Source organism: Aphelocoma coerulescens, chromosome 5 (genome assembly GCF_041296385.1).
Source record: "Aphelocoma coerulescens isolate FSJ_1873_10779 chromosome 5, UR_Acoe_1.0, whole genome shotgun sequence".
Lineage (NCBI taxonomy): Eukaryota > Metazoa > Chordata > Aves > Passeriformes > Corvidae > Aphelocoma > Aphelocoma coerulescens.
Genome location: NC_091019.1, coordinates 49,295,304 through 49,311,097, shown reverse-complemented (window position 1 = coordinate 49,311,097; position 15,794 = coordinate 49,295,304). Strand labels below are relative to the sequence as shown.

The following is a 15,794-nucleotide window of genomic DNA, read 5'->3' as shown; positions in this document are numbered from 1 at the left end:
GTTGGCACAGAGTTTCCCAGAGATCGCTTTCAAGGTGAAGAACTTTTATGGCTCTTCTATCTAATGCCAGGACACTTAAAAATCATTATCTGTGTAAATGTATACTGACTCCATCTTGCCTGCCTTGGCAGGAGATCTATGAAGCTGACAGTATGGTTCCACAGAAACAGAATTCTGTAGCTAGCTTTGCAAGTTATTAATTATACAGTGTCATATTTACTTGCATTTGTGGGTATTCCCTGTGTGACCTGAAGATAAAGTAAGCTTTTTGTCTATCCTAATGTAATTTAAGTCTTCCCATTGTCCCCTACTTAATAAATGAGAAACTCAAGACAATTTCTTGTATCATTTTATTTGCTCTATTTTTTTAGATATCATTATTTGTGTCTAAAGTTAACAATGATTCTACTTCTCCACAATCAAGTATAAAGAAAATAAAATATTTTATAAACTCATGCTTTTGGAGTTACTTTAAAAATGGCAATCATTTAAAAATATGTAATTAAAAATAATGCCTATTTGAATAATAAAAGATAAAGGGAAAAAAAGAAAGAGCTTTGGCTGAGAGATATAGGAACTAAGATGCAATTAACAACTAATATTTTAATGGTTTTACAGCTAGATATAAACACATATAGACATATTTTACAAAACATGACTGGATTCTGCTTAGCTAAAGACTAACATACATAAAAATGTAAAGAAATTAGTAATGTACGTACTACTGAAATAGTACTCTATTCTTGTTTTCAAGGGTTTAATGCAAGCAGCAAAGCACAGCAAAAATGATGCCACAGTTACTATATTAACTTGTAAAGAAAAAGTAATGGATTTTTCGGGTGCTCTAGGAAGGAAGGAAGGAGGGAAGGAGGGAAGGAGGGAAGGAGGGAAGGAAGGCTGGTTAAGCTATAGTTTGGCTTTGGCCCTTCGAGTTTTCTCCTTGTGTAACCTCAATATTCTCACAGTCCTCCTGAGTTGCCTTCTCCTTCTTTCAAGGCTGATAAATTCTTCTTTTTTTCCAGGCTGACAGATCCCCAACAGGCCATCCATTTTGGTACATGGGGACAGCCTGCTCCCACATTTTTAAGATTTTCTTCTTGAAGAATATCCAGCTTTCTTGGACTCCTTTGTCTCCTTTCAGTACAACCTCCCAAGAAACTCTGTCAACCAGGCCTCTAAACAGGCTAAAGTCTGCCCTCCACACAAGTACTATCTTGCATTAGTATTGACTACCTTCTCTACTGTTGTAGCAGCCTTTTCTATTCTTATGCTAAACATTTAGCAGTTTCTATAAGACATGTTTTGCAAATCAATAGTCAGGGTACTGAAAACTCCTGGAAGCACAAGCAAAGGGTAGTGGTATCTTGTAAATGACAGCACCAAAATCTGTTCAGATTTGCTTCAGCAAACTGATGAGAGATATCTTTATAAAAAATCAGTTATTCTAAATTACATTTTTCTTTGCATTTCCACACTGTGTAGAGAACAACATATCAGGACTGATCCTCAGCCAAAAGGTACTTAGTTATATTATGTACAGTGGGAAGAAATAAAACCCAAAACCTCATTATAAATCCTCCCCACATAATTCATTCTCCAGATGAAATTTAAGCCTGCACTTAAAGCACAAAGGAGCTGACACAAACTTTCAATAAATTACCTTTTATTAGGGGAGGTAACAGCTTCTGTGTCATTCAGGTGTATCTGTCTCTTAAACCAGTGTTTCTCTCACACGTTAATTACACAAAATAGATCCCCTGGCCCATGAATATGGAGTGGCTTCTTCTGCAGTTAAATGTTTCCAAATTGTTTTTTATCACCCTTTGAAAATCTGTAGCTGAGTTGTGGTGGGTGGTCAGGTAGGAAAAAATGCTCGACGTCAGTGGTAGCCTTCCCTTCTCACCCTCAGTTCTTCCTTTCCTTTGTAGAAGACATTGTAATTTCATATAAAAACTATAGGCCACCCGAGCTGAAGATACTAGTAGTGAAGAGGCTCCTTGAAGATCAGTAACCATCACCTATTTTGAATCACAGGGAAAGAATTACTGTGTATGAGCATGTAAAGGTGAAGTAGGCACCCAAAGGTTGCAAGAATGTTGAACCATTTCAGAAAAGCTTTTAAAATTGAGTTTCATGTTTGTCAGATTAACAGCTCTGAAGATCAAAGTAATTTTCTGAATTGCTGCCTCCAGAGGATCCTCCTACTTGTGATGAAATGTCCACATCCAAAACAGAATACATCACTTTTTCAGGGACAAGCATTAGATTAAAACATGTAATGTATGGCTGAGAATTCTTTACACAGATTATCAAACTGTTCAGTTTTCCAAGTCTGACATGTGGTGTTTATATGAAAATGAATGGGAAATAATCGTGAAGTCTTAAATTTATGGACTTACTGTTGATGAGTGGTGGACAATAACGAATGATTATTCAGTAAGTGCTTATGTCTTGCCAAGGGCCACAAGAGAAATATGGGATGAAATAAATGGTGCTATTTGTACTGTGAAATTTAAATACAATGTTTCTTATATTTACAATGTCCCAATATCTAAAGCAGTTTTACCTCATATATGATTTTATATATGTATTTATTTAGAAGGAGGAGTGTAGGAATTTTTGAGTGAGCAGCTTCAGGTACTTCTGGCAGCTACATTTCTCCCACAGCTAATGTCAGTAAGAGGGGGTTTGCAGAGACTTGGGGCAAGTCTTTACAGTCAGCTTCTGAGATTTGAGGATAGGAACATCCTTTTCTGATGTGAAAAGGGTAAGAATTGCCAGAAATGGTCACAGAGACCTTTCTTTGTAGTCAGAAGGAAGGTACTGGCCAAGAGCCATCAGCACAGAATGAAAATCTTGTGACTGCTTTTTTTTTCTAACAGCTTGCTAGACAAATTCTCAGTGTTTGACCAAGTGGAAATGTGGGATGCCTGTTCAGTTTAAAATCCATTCTGCTCTATTAATCTATAGACGATTGAAGACTAAAGATACCTGGTGTTTAATTAATTTAACTTTCTTTCTAGAGAGCAAGCCTGAAGAAACAAAGTTCTGAATAATTAGAGAGGCATGCCAAAATAGAAACAAAATGGAAGGAGTGAGTAAAACTAATTAAATATTGCTCCTCTTCAGTGGATTCTTGGGACACACATACTATCAAAATGACAGATATTGTTATCTTCCAGTTTCTTCTTCTCAAGCATGCAGAAGTAGGAAATAGGAGCAGAACACTCACCTGCAACTGTAATTCTCGAGTAGTCATGCTCATTTTAACATATTCAGGAGAATCTCTTTAATGATGTCACACCTATCATAGGTAAAATAGGAAAGAAAACCCACAAGAATATGGCTTAACACTGTCTGAGTTGCAGATAGTTTGTTTCTTGTGTTCACAATTTTTCCTTATTATATAGATGATGGCACGAGAACATGGGTGATCACAAAAAATCCATGCTGTATCAGGCTCTAAATGGAGTTACAAAATATTTTTTCTACCTAAGCAAATAAAGGGGAGGGACACAAATTTCTTGAGAGGCATATCTGGGGGGGAATCCTTTACTGTTGTTAGAATCTGCAGTCTGAGCAGAGCCAGTGGTGATTACTCAGGGGAGAATCTGTGTTTATGTTAAAGAGGGGAAAAAAGTATTTATATAAATATTCACATTTAGAATTTATTGTGAAATCTCTGCAACTTACACATCACCAATTTGGTGACAGCTAAAACCAACAGAAGCGCATTAACAAGGCTGTACAAGCTGTCTGGATAATAGGAATGCTGTCTGGAATCCCAAGGGAGCTAGTATAGCTGTACCACTGAGATAAATCAGGGGTCTATGAGAGAAAGCCCTTCCCTCCTTTGAAAAAACATTACTTTGATGTCATATGCTTGACATGGTGCTCTGTGTTCAGTTACAGAAGTGTATGTTTGTAGCCTTGCCAGTATGAACTCTGACCTTTCAAACACGCTGGCAGAGATGAAAGATCCAACTTTGCTAAAGGAATCAACAACACAGCAAAAAGGAAAGCAGGTTGAGGTTTTCTTTCTGAAAGATAGCAAAGATATCCTGGCTTATATTTGGTGTCACCAGTGAACTAAGCATGACACAAACACCATTTTATCCATTTTTTCCACACCAACAAAAATAGTTCTATACCTTTTTAAATGCTGAAGCCTACAAGGGTTGGTCTAGTGTTTGGCACAATTGATGGGTTAGAAAGAAGAAGATTAACTGCTTTTGACACCTTACATAGATTAGACCTCAGTGGTAGATTAATCTACAACTAAATTTTTTAAATTCATTTAACTGGTTTGACAGTGTGAGTCCAACAACAAAACTCAAGCTAAGTTTAAAAATACATTTAGACTACTTTCTCCCTTAGTAGATTTTGGGTTCAGTTTTATTTTTTAAATTTCTCAAGTGATGTTATGAAGATAAGATTTTAAATTTAAAAAGTAAATCTTGGCCATACTTTCCTTATTACAAACATCTGCAGTTCACAGACTTTATCAAAGAAAATTTGCTACAATTAACAGGAGAGGAAGAAGAAGGACAGAAGCATGCATGCATGTCTCCTCAGAACTTAAAAACTAAGTTGACAAAAAGTCAGCTCAGGTACTTCAGAAATATACACACTACATTTTTCCATGGAATATCAGACACTTAAATCTTTGTTTCAAATATCAGTTTGCTAGACACCTGCTTCTGAGACCAAAACAGGAAAAAACATATAAAGTATTGCATATATAAACAGAGTTACTTTAAAACTATATGTTTTATACATAAATTATATTTCCCTTTTGTCACTTTCTGAAGGAAAATCCCATATCCTTTCCATTGGTGGTATATAGCCAAGAGAGAAGAAAACAGCTTAAAGTTTATTTACTTCTCAACTTGGCAGAAGTGAAGAATCAATTAAAAAAAATCAGGAAATAATAATAATTCTCTTTTTTCAATTCTAGATCAACACATCTGTCTCAAATAACATCTTTTACAAGACAGATATTATATAGGCAATACCCACACAAGAATTAGGAAAAGACACCAGAATGAAATTTGTAAAATTGTCTTGAGAATTGACACTAATAAGAAATCTAGATAAAATAAAAAAAAATTATCACCTGCTCACAGGCCCCTTTCTTCAAAATCGCCACCTTCACCACATAAAACTAATAAAATGACAAGTTCTTTCTGACACACACCATTCATATTCTTTTTACTCCTTCACTGCCTCCAGGTGTTCTAGAGAAGTCTCAGTCCATGCCCATTTTATCCTCAAACACATATTAGGTCTGGCTGAGCTGGAGTTCATTTTCCCATACCGCTCTCACAGTGCTGTGCTTTGCATTGGTAGCTGCACAGGTGTTGATAAAAGGGGTTTTGGCTACAGATGGGTGGTGCTGGCACAGCATCAGGGCTGTTCCTCTAACGTTCCCACCCCCATCAAGCTGCTGGGAGTGGGTAAGAATCCTGGGAGGGGACACGCCTAGGCCAGCTGACCCAAATAAAGGGGCTAGTCCATAACATGTGCTGTTGATTCAGATATAAAAGCTAAGGAAAGGCGAGGTGGTAGTGTTTGTGATGTTTGTTTTCTGGAGTAGATGCTCCTTTCCAGGAGGTGGCTGAACATTGCTTGCTGATGGGAAGGAGGTAATAGCCCTTTTTGTTTCCCTCTTTGCTTGTGCATGTGTGAACTTTCACTTTTGCTGTAGTAAACCGTCTTGTCTCAACCTCTGAGTTATTTTCTGTCGTATTGTTTTCTTCCCTGTCCAGCTGGCAAGGGGAGTGACAGAATTGATTGGTGGGTATCTGGTGTCCAGTCAAGGTCAACCCACCACACCTTATTGTCAAGAGTTTAATTTAATCTCCCACTGGCAAAGCACCTCTTCTTCTTCTAGAAGAGCTGGATCTGGTTTGCCCTGTTCTTAGGTATCTCTTATGCCACAATCTGCTTCCAGTAATGAGGATTAATTAGAGCTACCTGCCTACATTTCCCTAGGTGCATGTGTTCATTGTGTCCTAGACATCCAATAACCTTGTAATATTTGCCGATACAAATTTTCCAACTATAAGTTTTGCAGTGCTTCAGTGCACAGACACGAAGTATTTACACCCAAAGAGCAAAAAATCATTTAAAGAGCAAAATATTCCTTGTCCTTATAAGATGCAGGCCATAAAAAAATCAATGTTTAAATTATGCCATTAGATTATTTTTAGAAATAGTTCTGTGAGCTCTTACCAAAGACACTCTTTATTTTACTATTTTGGAAGAAGAAATCAAACATAATCATTATATAGTTTTATTTCTATCTGTGAAATCACTTCTCCTACAATCTTTTATAGAGGAAAATCTTTCTAAATTGTAAATATCTGGCAAAGGCAAGGCTAGATGAGAGTTGTTTTTTGTTTTTGTTTTTTTTTTCACAATGCTCTTTTGTAGCTTACCAACCCTTTGGACATATATTTCTTATACATACAGTGTATAGCTTGTACTCTTACAAATTACAGTAAGTGTAATTGACTACTAGAAGATATTAAATAAAAGACAAAAATCAATATAACTAATATTTATGAGCACATTTTAACACATGGAATAAAAAAATAATATAGAATACTGAATAAAAAGGAAGCTTCAAAACTATTTTTCAGGTTGCATATATTTAGTCATTTTGAATGAATAAATATCTTTTCATGCTTTGTGTGTGTTACTTCTAGCATTTAAAAAAACCCAGTAATGAATATTTTCCAAAAACAATTGGCAGTGACTTCAAGAATTAGAATAAAAATTAACCTTTTAAAAAAAACCCTCAGCTTCTACCAACCCAATGAAACTATAGCTATGTAAATGTATTAAATAATGAAATTTTAAATAATTGTGACTATTTAATGAGATTCAAGAAACCCTAAATTTAGACTTGCACTAACAGAACTGGAAAGTAATCATATCTCTATGAATAATGCTGGGTTTTCTTTTTATCTATTTCTTTTTAAGGATTATCTGCTCTGATATCTTTTGAGGAAGGTCCTGTTCATAATATAATTGTGTTTATCAGTTTTCAAGGAAATCATGGCCTAAAATTTAATGGGTAAACAAGTAGTTGGATTTTAACAGATATGAGGCAACGGAGTTCACCAGACTGTCTAAAAAACTTCCAGACGTGAATAAACAATAAAATGAGACTTAATAGAAAAGTATTATTTAAAAAGGCAAAATTAATTGTTATATTTCTGTCAGCAATGCCTAATAAACTCCCCCAAACTGGGAGTAACTAATGCAAACAACATTTTATTTTAAAGAGAGAAAACAATAGGTAGCTCCCTCTTCAAAATCCAAATAATTAAATTTTAATGCTAAATATAATATAAAATGAAAATTAGTTTACCATGTATCTTCAGCATTTTTGCCTTTTGAAATTGTGTATTTTAATTTAAAATTATGCAATTTTGACAAAAATTTATTTTATTTTAAACTCTATTTTCTATTAACATGAAATATACATTAAAATATGAAAATATAAAGGCTTTTTCATGTGAAAATGTATAAAGCTGAACACTTTTTTCTCCATGCTCATTTTTAATTAAGGAAAAAATCAATATAATAAAGTCGAATTCAATTTTTCTTCATTTTGCAAAATAAGTCTGACCTCTGTATAATCCACTGAAAACGAAGTGTTTCCTGTTAAGGCTTACTTTTTTTAAAACCAGAATTTTCCAGTTATGTTGTTCAGACCAAGTCTTCTTGAGTCATCCTTTGATAGCAGTGTTGGCAACTGGCATCCATCTGGCTCCAAAGCAGGCTAGAGTTCACCAGCAGACTGAATGAGGGGTGTTTTTGGGAAGTAACAGAAATATGGAGGAGTTACACTGGGAATTATTTCCACGGTAGCTTTCTCCTTCTTCTAACCTTATAAAGATCATATGGACAAAACTGTTATGAAACATTTGAATATATGAACAGAGTAGGAAATGGTAAATACCTGTTACATTATAACATATTGGTGTAGTAAAAAAAATTAAAGCTAAAGGAGGTCTGTAACAACCTCTTTTCACTCTCAGAGGGAAGGGCAATTTAAAATAAAATCAGTCCAGAGTTCCTGACACACTGAAATGTTTGGAAGAGGTTGAAAGATATCCTTCTTAATGTTTCAGCAAACCGTTTCTCTGAAAATAGCAGTAGCCGGTGTTGAAGTAACTGAAGTGAAGTAAGCAGAATTTTTCTTTTTTTTTTTTTTTTTTTTTAATCAGGATGGATGAAAGTTATTTTGAACATCAGAAAACATTCAGTTCAGGGATCTCAGTAAAGGACCTGTGTAGGTTTCATAACATCACCTTTATGAAAGCAAAGAAAACAAGCACTTTTCTGTCCATGAGACATATTTTGTTCAGTAAACACGAAAATATCCTATTTCTTACTGATTACCTGTATGGAGAATAAAATAGGTAATTATTTTATAATAAGTTTATAATAATCATTAACTGCTTGTTTCACCACTAGATACAATGGAGGCTCTTTTCTTGATTGCCTTCTTAGTACACTCCTTGCAGAAGGAAAATTACTGAATGAAATTAACATCAGCTCTGAACAGCCTCCCAGCAGTAGTTCAGGAGCACTTCATTTTGAGACCCCTTGATGACAAGTCCTCCTTCTCATTTGAATCCATCTGTGGTTGCTGTCCTTGAGAACTGAGACTAGCCTGAGTGTGGCACTCCAGCAAGAAGTACCCATGAAGTTTATGGCAACAATTTACCCAAAGGTGTGTTGCACCTCCTGGATGTTATTAATCTTACTCTGAAATTCCAAAAATTATTCCAGTGGTGCTAAGCTTTAGGTTAAGAAAAACCCCAAAAATATATAGTTAACTTTTTGCCTTTTTACAGGTTTGGGGGCCAATCTTTCTGAGTTTATGAACAGTACTCTAGTCAAAATGAAGATACCTTTGTGAACCTATTACTCCTCAAAGTGCACAGCGCTTTTCTTTTTTTTTTTTCTTAACTTACAGATAAATCAAAAATTGTCATCACATATATATGTAATAAATTTCCACACAGCAGTATACATTCTATAAAAGTATTCATTTACATACATCAGCCTGCACTTGATCAGTTAGTGCCAGTGAAAAGCAACTCTCAAATGATTAGAGGAACTCATTTGCTCAATATAGGAACAAGACTTAAGAAGGGATTTGAAATGAGTATTTCAAAAAATATGAAGGATATTATTCAGTCACTCATTTTATAACTATATCCCAAAGTCCTGAATCCATATCTTTCATAGACATCTACAGTCAATTCCATTTGGTGCTATTTTTCTTTCTCTACATCCTTACTTCTTTGCCAATATGTAGAAGATGATTACACCTTCCTTAGTTTAAACATGTATGCTAGTACTAGCCGAAGAAAATCTTACACTTTATCTAACAGTTAAATTAATAAGAAATTTTTAATTTACAGAATTAATGAAAATGTATGATTTTCAGTAAAAATTTCCTGATTATCTTTTCAGTCTTGAGTAATTTTTTTTCTGGAAAGCCAGGATGATCGAGGAAGCAGAAACTAAACAAAAGTCATTTAGCCCAAGGCAGCTGATTGCTAAGGGATGATGATGTCTACCAGTAATGTCAGAAAACCAAATTCTGCTCTGTTCTCTCAATAAGTGAGAATGATGTCCCTTTTGCAGTTACAAGGAGACTATTATTTGGTAAAACAATAAAATTTCATTGAGGTTTTTTTCTGGGTATTTTTATTATGGATAGTCAAGCACATCTAATCTTCTCAACTCTCTTCTTATACTGGGATAAAAAAAAAATAGTGAACAAAACTGAAAAAAGGACTAAGAATCTTCTAAAAACAACCACTGGATGATGAACTACAGGGGGCTATTTTCAGATATAGATTGATGTCTACTTTAAAAAAAAAAAAATCAAATCGCACTTGTTGCTTTGACAGACAAAACTAGGATGAAAGCTTACTTTGTAAAGCACTTTTACAAGATTTTTGGCACTGTGGTATTGGCTAGTAACTAATTTCAAGGAAAGGGATAAGAATATGACTAAAAAAGCATTTCCAAAGCCAAAACTATTTTTTGCCTCAAATAATTTTTTTTGGCTCAAATTTTATCTAATTTAATCTTGCCACAGCAAAATCAGGAAGTAGGTATGAAATTATATTCTATTGTTGAGGTGACTGAGCCAGCCATTGTGATGGTTGAGTGGACAGGGAGCCCCGAAATAGCAGAGGCCCGCTGGTGGACCAATACCATGGTTTAAAAGCACCCCCAGGTTTACAGAGCGAAAGGAGAAGCCTCTCCCGTCAGGCGAGGCTATGCAGACTCGGTCTGTCTGACTGGCTTGTGACCCTGCATGCCCCCAGAGCTTCCCCACTGACTCCCTTTCCCTAGTCCCACCTGTGCTCCGCCCCCGTGCCCTCAGATCATTGATCTCTGATGCTCCCTCCACTCCCGTACATAAACCCTGGACACTGCGTGCTCCACTCTCTTTTCACCCTTTGTGGTTTCCTTTGTGGTGGAATGTAATAAGCCGCGTCCGTGGAATGCTGTACGGGAGAGCCTTCCTGACTCTTTTGTCTCTGGTAGCGCTGAGCTATCCAGCTTGAGTGTTGAGGGTCTGCACCAACAGTATTTCAGGAAAACTGCTATAAAATCTTACCTTGCTCTTCTTTTCCTCTGTCTAGAGTGCAACAGGATTTTCAGAGGTTATAGTCATCTAAAGTAGGGTCCTGACACTGAATGCAGGATAGGTGATAGAGAGCATCAGCAAGAGAAATAGAAGGGCATTAATCTAGCTCAAATCAAATTATTGAGGAAGAGAAGTCTGCATGAAAGTATAACATTCTACAAAGCAATTTGGAAAGAAAATTTATACAAGTACCATAAGTAGTAGGAATTGTGACTTTACATTTAACATTTCTTCTGCCTTCTACATTATGTGAGTAGCCGTGAGAATTTGTGTTTGCAGTCTGAACTGTAACTTCATCACCACTATAATTTGTGTTCTGCCCTTAGATCCAATTTTGCACCTAGAAAATGGGATGTTTTTGCAAATTTAAGAATGTTTGAATTGAAAGAAGATTAATTTTTTCAAAGACATAGGTTTTTAAAATATCTGAAAATCAGAAATCTTGTGAGTTACTTTTCCAGAATATCTGTGGTACTCTACATCTAAATATGCACACAATTCTGCAATGGCATACAATGGGATTTTAGGAAAGGTTTAGTTTTTTATCACAAAGCAGGAGACACCTTCTCTCTCTTGGCTGTACTTTAGAATATGATCAAATCCTTGATATATTTTCAAAGTACATATTTAATCATAGTTAAGGAGACTTGAACAGAACTTGAAGAAAATTTAAGATGAGTAGTAAAAAAGAGGCTTGTATAAATACTGTAGTAGAAAATGAGCAACTTTTTCAATATGTTGAAGCAATATTTTCATTTGAGTAAACAGATGATGAATGAGTAGCCATTGGCAAAATATTAATTTCCTCTTATTTTGAATGAGCTGACTAAAACTTTGAGAAGCAAAAAGTTATGCTCATGTTGAATCCTTTTAGAAATCTTCTGGCTATAAGACTGCCTGCTATTAGGAAAACTACATAAAGGCAAGACAAGGAAAGGTGTCTATACCTCATTGAGTTTATATATGGTGAAAGATATAGGAACATGGAATTATTTACGTTAGATGAATGTAGGGTCACTAGATATGTCTACTTACCTATGTCTATATTCTTCAAAACCTGTTTGAAAATAAAGTGAGAACCTTATAAATCGGTCTTCCTCCCCCTGCCCTCCCATGATTTATGTAATTGTCAGGAATGAAACAAACCAACACAAACAACAGAAGTCCTAGCACATGATGATGAATATACTTCTTGTAGATCTGCAGTTAGGTCTGAATTGAGTTGTACATCAAGGTTCAGGCCAGAAAGCTAGCAGTGTTTTCTGTTTCTAAGTTTAATTAATTTTTAAAGCATAATGCAAGCCAAAGTATTTTGAATCTTAAGGCTGCTGGTGTTAGATTTTCTCTAGAACAAGAAAGTTTTTTTGGAGTCATCTAAAGCTTCAGTCTGTATTTTAAATTGACATCTTTTGCATACTCAAGTGAAAAGCACATTTGAATATCATAGGGATTTGCTAAGCATTCTCATTATTTTCTTTCCTATCTAAAACTCTCTCATTTTTAACTATTTCATTTTCAGAAGAGCCTTCTGGGATCCAAAATTTTTTATTCATTTTAATTCCCTATGAATCAAGGAAAAAGTTCATCACAAATAATTTTCTGTTCTATGAACCAGTTTTTGATCTGATAATAAAATTATAATCCTTTATATATATCAAGAAGCAATCAAAGATTTTAAATGTTAAAATCAATCTTAAAAACTATTTGAGAACTAAGTATTGAAAAGAGGCCATGTTTTTATATGTAAAAAAAAAAATGGAAATAGTGTAAATCTTGCAGACTTGGGATCCCTTTGAGTACTTTTAGAGACCTAAAGACAGATGGGACAATATTCAAGTCTTCATCCATTGTCTGATGTTTCTGATTAAAATTCAGTATTTTGTGTAAAGTGTTAGCACAAGCGTTAAGTTTCCTGCCTCAAGACGGCCAAAACCAGCCATGGCACAATTTCACTTTCTATACTTTGAAGTGCTAGAAAACTGTATCAGTGTCATGGTTCACAAATTTATAATTCTCTGCGTAGCTGAACAGTGAGTACCTATCTTGGAGTTCCAACCTCCTTGATTCCTCTCCCATTCAAAAGTAGTCTTGATGCCAGAAATATACATGTGACAGTGAGCCAGAGACTGAGCACATAAGGGAGTGTGTGCATGTGAGAAACAGGGGAAAAGAGAAACATATAGAAAGAAAAGAGAGGTGTGAAATGTAAGGCAGAGGGGCACAATGGGTTAATTTGTATAACACATTGCATAAATATATATTAATAGAAGCGTATAAATTGTAATATGAATATATTCTATCTGATTTGTAATAAAAACCAGTTTTACTAAATTATTATTATTTATTAATTTGACAAAACCCAGAGATATATATCTGAACCAGATTCTTCATTAGAGTATATTTTCTTCTGTGGCAATACACTGATTTACACTGAATGATAATATCGTCAACTACACTATCATTCTCATATCACCATTGAAATGACTACTCATTTTTAAGCTTTTTACTCTCCCATTTCCCATGTATGTGATCCATATGTGGTTTTGTTCTAGCATTTCAGAATTCAAGAATTGACAGAGACTGTCTTAGAATCGATTTTGATACAAAACCAATGGTACACTTCCAGCAGAGAAAGCAGAATTTTAATCTTGGACTCTCCAGGTTTAATAGAAATATAAACCAATTAACAACATAGAGTGATCTGTCTTCCAGATGCAGGAAGAAATGAGAGATTAATCCTCATTTAAATCAATGAAACTGTTTTATCAAGAACTTCAGGATTAGAGAATAACATCAATTTTGTTCTCTAATCCTGAAATTATTAGGATTGCAGAACCTAGTGAGAAAATTTGACCCCAAATTGGAATGTTAAAAATATTTTCTACGGTCTTAATAATACCTAACTGATTAACTAACATCTGTCTGAATCTTCCCATCACATGCTGAACACTTTTTAGTTTACTCTTTGTAGACATGAAAAGGAAGTCATACGCATCATTAAAAAAAAAAAGCGTACTTGGTGATCTAACTACTCTTTACTAGATTATTTTTCTTGACCCATTCAACTTCCTGCAGTTCTTCGTAAGTCTAATTTGTGAGCCATCCCTCATTCCTCATTCTTGTTTCTCCTTTGTGCTTTTTCCAGTTTATCTGCTTGTTATAAAACCACATCCCACTCTTAAGAGTTCTTCTGATTTATAGTCTCATTCTGTACTAATATTACCAATATTAATAATGTCCTACTTAATATTATTTCCTTCCTCTCTTTAGAAATCTGTTTTATGGAAGCCCATCTTCCTGGCTAAAGTTTGCATTTTTAATCTATTGCTATGCTTTTGCTCCACTTTCACATTAATTTGCACAGAATTATTAACTTGATAGTTTTTGATGGTTTCACATATACACCATGTCTCTGAGTTTCCTTCCCTTTAGTCGGATGCATCTTTCACACAGCACAGCCTAAGTTCTCTCAGCATTTGTAAAAATGCTTCAGCATTGTCCTCAATAATTTATTGGTAGATTGTGACTATTTATAATGCTTATTCAGAAGGCATTCTGCTTTTACCAGAAGACCACATCCTTCAGGTATTAGATGGCTGAAATAAGGTGCATCAATCTTATTCTCTCTTACTATGATGCTACTTTGTTCTATTCCCCTTTTTATCTTTTTTAAAGGCTCTTAACAAGTCTGCTTTTCTCTTCCTTCTGAGCTACAGAGAAAGCATAAATATTTTCATCCTCCAGTAAGAAGCTTTATTTTCTCCCTACCTGTCTTTTTGTATCTCTGATTTAGGCTATCAGGTCTCTGAGAGGCCAATTAAGCTTTGTTTGTGCATTAAGATGTCTAGTCATTGTTCTTGATACACTTTGCAGTACTGTACAGATGTCGAATATATTTGTTAAGTTCCCCTATTATTCTCTTTCCTATGAGCTATCCAATAATGTAAAAAATATTATCTTAGTCTGATGCAGCTAAAATTCCTCATATACAGTTCTATCTTTGCAGTATTTTATTGCAAATTTTAATCACAAATGTCTTTATTTGGATTATGTTACTGCAATCCTCTACATACCAGTCTCCTTGAAACAAGTCAAACTCAAAAATGTTACTCTTTTAGGACAGCAATACATATATGTGCTTAACCATGCTTATATTCCTATTTATATAATTTTCAGAGATATTAATTAGTAGCTTGCATAAATCTTGGTTTTTCTAGGGATATTTCTTAATTACCTTTTACTCACTCTAGTTCCTTTAAGAAAGACTTACCTATTGAAGGAAGAATATAGTCTCTACTCAGGCCTACAAATTAGCATGACATTCATAAATTTGGTTTGATATTTGAATATCCCAAATATCAAAATTATCTTTCATATCTCAATATGTTTTTGAACACTTAGTATTTGAAAGTATTACATTTTTCTGAACTTCTGTCCATTTTTTATCTTAAAACTTATAAATTATATCTTGTCTTTATCATTCTTCATCTCCACATTATGTTCTGTGCTTTTGTGTAGACTCTGTACAATTCTGTTTCTATAGTATATTAACTCTGGGAAAAAAAAGGGTTTCCTTTCATTAGAACAGGGTGAATGCTGAAAATAATTTTCTATAGATACTCAATTTTGCATAGGAGTTTTATTTGACTGTATGTCTGCTTGTTCTCCACAAGTATTCTTGGTAAATCTTGGCACTCATAAAATAATCAATCATAAACCCCAAATATTAACTGAGTATGGGATGCAAAGATTTTATAAAGCAGTAAGAGTGCAGTGATACAATGGTGAGATACTGCAGACAACTGAGAACAATTGACATCCCTTCTTCCAGGACCCTGAGGGCACTAATGGGTCTGACTGCCCCTTGCTAGCCTCCTCAGGCCCAGGATCCCATGTCATTCCCCCAGAGCCATTGTCCCCTGCCCCAGTTATTCCCCAGAAGGGACTGTCTCCATCTCATCACAGCCCTGCCCTGCCACCCATGGGATTTCTTGAGCTGGGCTGTCAGCCCATTCTGGCCTCATCCCATCACCATCCCCAGGGTGCCCAATCCTGAGGATGAGGGCTGCTCTTGGTGTCCCCAGATGTTCTGCTCATGGCTGGG

General features: G+C 35.1%; 1 long non-coding RNA gene across 4 annotated transcripts; it reads right to left on the bottom strand.

Moving 5' to 3' along the window:
- Positions 1 to 471: 471 nt before the first annotated feature.
- Positions 472 to 11,749, bottom strand: LOC138111751 (uncharacterized). Of its 4 annotated transcripts, XR_011151442.1 has the most exons (6): positions 11,726 to 11,749; positions 10,661 to 10,736; positions 7,686 to 7,810; positions 3,951 to 4,040; positions 3,233 to 3,304; positions 472 to 2,018 (listed from the first exon to the last, which is right to left on the bottom strand). It is a non-coding gene; the product is annotated as an uncharacterized lncRNA (long non-coding RNA). The 4 variants fall into 4 exon arrangements; XR_011151441.1 differs by lacking the exons at positions 10,661 to 10,736; positions 11,726 to 11,749 and having other exon boundaries at positions 7,686 to 8,492; XR_011151440.1 differs by lacking the exons at positions 7,686 to 7,810; positions 10,661 to 10,736; positions 11,726 to 11,749 and adding an exon at positions 5,117 to 7,319.
- Between the last annotated feature and the right edge of the window lie 4,045 nt (positions 11,750 to 15,794).